Source organism: Cibotium barometz, chromosome 46, assembly GCF_041138505.1.
Source record: "Cibotium barometz isolate CiBa-2024 chromosome 46, ASM4113850v1, whole genome shotgun sequence".
Taxonomy (NCBI): domain Eukaryota; kingdom Viridiplantae; phylum Streptophyta; class Polypodiopsida; order Cyatheales; family Cibotiaceae; genus Cibotium; species Cibotium barometz.
Genome location: NC_141091.1, coordinates 34,283,238 through 34,287,981, shown reverse-complemented (window position 1 = coordinate 34,287,981; position 4,744 = coordinate 34,283,238).

Sequence of the window (4,744 nt, the reverse complement as noted above, 5' to 3'; positions counted from 1 at the left end):
ATAAGGATCTATCACATCCTTTGTAATCTTCTTGTCTTCTTCCTGCAAAGAATTTATGATACTTTCCAAGGAAGGGACTGGCTCCTTCTCTTTAAGTACCGTTACAATTTGCCTAAAGTTTGAAGGTAAACTTTTAAGCAATATAGCAATAGCATCTTCTTCAGGAACAGGAGACTTAACATAAACCAATTGTGTCATTAAGCTCTTCAACCTGTTAATCACAGCTGTTAGATTTTCATTACTCTCCATGGTTAGATCAAAGAGTTGCATCTTCAAACTGATCTTGGAGTGCTTTGCCTTTGCACCAAAAGTACGTTCTAGTAATTCCCAAGCTTCATAGCTGACTCAACATTATCAATATAATGAATAAAATCATCTTCTAAAGCAGTAATGATAATACCAAGCGCTTGCTCATCTTTTGCTTGAAGTGCAGCCGTTGTAGCTCTTGTAACTGCAGCAGCAGAAATACCTGCTTCACCTTCAATAAGTGGCTTGACCGTACTCCACAGATTTTTCTTCATGAGGTAACCCTTCACCTTGATTTGCCAGGTATGAAACCTAGTTCCGTTGAGTTTGTCCGGGAATTTGGAGCTCATGATGATGAAATATGATGCTTGATGTTGATAACTTGCTCATATAGATGATTTAAGCCCAAATAATAAAAATATCATCAATATAAATGAAAATAAGAATCACCATGTTGTTTGAGCAAAAGAGGTAGAAAATAGGCGACTAGAAAACAGCTCTGTACAGCAGCTCCGGTGGACCAAATGCTTCAAGATTTGGTATGCTGAATCCTCACATGATGGCCTTGAATCACCTGAAAGGAATTAGGCTAATTCGTAGAGACGACGGCGAATGGATTCGATTAGCAGAAAATGGGCTGCGTTGATGGTGATGAGAAATCCGCCCATGATCTTCGTTTTAGGGCATGCGTGGGAGCAAAGCTAGAAGCCTATATCAAAATATTGGAGTATCATGGCAACCTACAGCATGTGGTTCAAACAGAGAAAAACTGGCTATGGTGATTAAGAGATAAATTAGGGTTTTTGCTAATCAACTAAACTTAATTGGGTCATGCTCTGATACTAAATGTTGGATATGATCATTCAGCTATGAAGACTGATCAAAACATATTCAAGGTGGATCAAAGCTTGTACAAAACATCATGAATATGAGGAACAAAAACTGGTATATGCAGAAAATTGCTTTGAGATTAACATAAGAAGACACTAATTATGATTAGGCATGAACCAAACTTACATAATCACTTGATCACAACTTGTACCTTATTTAGAGACTCCTCTACCCTATTTTTAGTTGCATGAGTTGCATGAACCATATGCACCAACCATTTGTAGGCTTTACACACCAACCCCATTGACCACTAATTGGACTAAGGACTTGGGATTACATTTATCCAACAATAATAGAAGGATAGAATCCCCCTTTGTGTTATGAGAGCTCTTGCCTTATCTTGTGAAAGAGAGAAAGAGAGAGAGTGTGTGAGAGTGTACTCTAGTGCATGTGCCTTTTCTATGCATGTATGCGTAGAAGAGTGAGAGAGAGATTGCCTTGTGTGGTGGTGCAAGAGACTCTTCGGTGACAATGTGGAGGTGGAGCTTAAAGGATTGGAGCTTTCAAAAGCGAGCTTGGAGACCTCAAGGGACATGAGCCTGGAGCATTAGTAAGTCCCCACCGATGGTTATTGTTTACTGCTTCATCCAATGGTGAATGTTAGAGTTCTCTCTTTGGAGGTGTGGTAGCCCATAACAAGAATTGGTTTGAGAAACCTTAAGCTCATTCCCTAGGGTTTAGAGGAGTAATACAAGCTTAATTCATAATTAGTCACTAATGATATTGTGTAATCCAGTGACATAGGCCTAATATAGCTCAGATCTTGGAAAATCTACATTAACTTTTATCGTTTCAAGCTTAGGGGAGCCTCCAAAAGGGCGCAACACATCTCCTTAAACCTTCAATTCCTTGATTTTGCCATCTCTCGATGTATTAGACAGATATTAAGGGTCACCTCTCCTGAAACCAGACCACATTATCTAGTACTTACAATACCACTTAAATGCCAAAGTTATTAGGCACATTGATGATGCACAATCATTGCTAGGAGCTAGCTATATTTCCACATAACAAAAATGGGTAGTACATGCAGATTTGGTAGAGAATAAGCTTTTTGTAGGTAGTTCACAATCAACAAGTGTCTTTTTGAAGCACTCAAATTAGTAAGTGAGCTAATAAAGATATTAAACACTCATTTTTGAGAGTAGGGCAGTCAAAGTGAAGCAAAAAGAGTATCTAGATTATGGTTTTTTGGTTTGATATTTTATGTGAAGTAAGTGGACCCTTGGCATATTTGGGATGCCTAAGTCCACAAGCACTAAAGGCTCTTCAAACATAAAAACTTCAACTAAACCAAAGAAAAGAATATACAAAAAGAACAAAAGCACCAAGCCTTATTACTATCAATATGGCAAGGCAATGGGGTTTAATAAATTTCTTTCTTGTAACATGCACTTATATGGTGATGGTAATTGGTGATCTCATGTTGTAATAGTACTTGGTACACAACTCTTTGTAAAATCCTTATTTATAAAGGATTTCTAGTCATTATTTCTTGCTTCTTTTTAATATGGCCATGGGAGGGGTACTTATTTCGATAAACAAGACAAAATTAATAAATCAATGTATCATACATGGTCCATTAAGATGCAAATGGTAGTGATTAATTGAGATATGTGGGGCATTGTCAATGGGACATCAAGAAAACCAAGTGGGAGAGATCTTGAAGGGCCAAGTGGGAGAATTTAGACTACAAGGCTTTGTCTTACATTATACATGGTTTAGCTAACGCTCAAATACACCAAGTGGCTAACTCAAAGTCTTCAAATGCGGCTTGGGTTAGAGACTTAAGGGAATATTTGGTCAAGTCAATGCAACAACTCATCTTTTCTTAGAAAGAAACTTTATAGGATGGACATGGGAAAAGATGACATGGTAGCTAGTCATGTGAATAATGCAAGTGTGGTCATAGAAGAGGAGGAAGAAGTTTTTATCCTACTTTCCTCTATGCAACCACATTATGGTCAAGTAGTAGGGGTCATTGCAAATCAAGCTAGCTAAACACTTATTTCAGTGGTAGGAACTATCTCTTGTAATGGAAAAGATAAGAGTTATGCCATCATCTAAGGACTCAAGTAGTGGAGAAGGTGTGGACAACCAAGTGTCTTCTTTAGAGGCTTTCTCAGAAAAGAAACAAAGAAGAAGAATAAGGAATCTCTGAAGTCTTGCTATTACTACAGGAAAAAGGGGCACTTGATGAAGGATTGCTTTAAATGGAAGGAAGATAAAGCTAAAAGGATTTAAAAAAAAGGTTAATGACAATGCCAATCTGGCTTCTATCAACTCTGACTATGCCAATGGGTCTTCTTTTGTAAATAATTTTAACTTTGTGTGTTGTGTGTTGTGTGTTGTGAGTACATTCTCCTATGTGGTGGGTGCTAAATCAAGTGGGGAAATGTTAGATATATTGATATATCAACCTTAGTGCCATAGTGGTACAACCTTAATGGGGGGCAATATTACGCTCTATAGGCTTTTACCCCAAGGTACCTATTTGAAGTATAGAGGGGGCATATCCACATGATGGGGTTGGTCCTAGGTGGCATTTGGGGAACCTTAGGAGCTTTTATGAGAGTTAATGGGCTGGCCATGAGCTAGAATAGTTTCCCTCTTCATGCATGGATCTATATAGAAAACACTCCTCTATCTCATCTTTGCACTTGAGGCTTATACTTGTGATAGTTGTTTCCCTAATGAAATAATAAGCTTAGCGCTTAGCTCTTTGTGAGCTTATCACTCATTGGTCTCTTGTGTTGAGTATTCTCACTCTTTAATTGTGTATTAGCCATGCTTGTTAAGCTCTAGCTCTAACTAACAAATGGTATCAGGTATTGTTGGTGTACTAGTGATTAAGCTAACTATGTGCATGCGTAATATGAGATCTAGAGAGAATGGGTATTAAGGGATTGTGTGATTCTTTGTGAGCTTAGTAATCCTTAATATTATTCATTATTCAAGAATAAATAGTGATTAGAGAGAGGAGAATCTTTGATTTGATGCTATTATTGTGCTTGAGAGTAGTTGTGAGGCATTGTTTTTTTTTTTTGGGGGGGGGGGGTTTGTGAAAAATTCATCTTTGTGGTCCAATGCAGTGAAGATACTCTAGTTGCATAGGTGTGGGATTCTTCTTCAAAGCTCAAGAGGCTGAACTTGAGGTGGTGTGAGCATCTACAAGGGCTCTACATAAACATTCAAATCTCTACAACTCTAGTGCAAACTATAAAGGGAATCAATCTTGGAGAAGTGCTTTGAGAAGGTAACCATTGCAAATATTGTGTTGAAGTGATTTGATTTAAGAGTCTTGAAAGTGTTTCTAAGAGGAGCAAGAGGACTTTGGTCATTGGTTGTGGCTTAAATCACCAAGCTAGGGTGGTTAGCAGGGGTTTTTTTACAAAATAGCGGGATGATGAGTTTTGGCCCAGTAAAATCCCTTGTTGTTTTGACTAAAGGCAGAACATTGGGACATCCAAAGCTCACAATGAAGGTGTAGAAGAGGTTTGAGAAACCTCAAGCTCATTCCCTAGGGTTTAGAGGAGTAATACAAGCTTATTTCATAATTAGTCACTAATGATATTGTGCAATCTAGTGACATAGGCTTGATATAGCT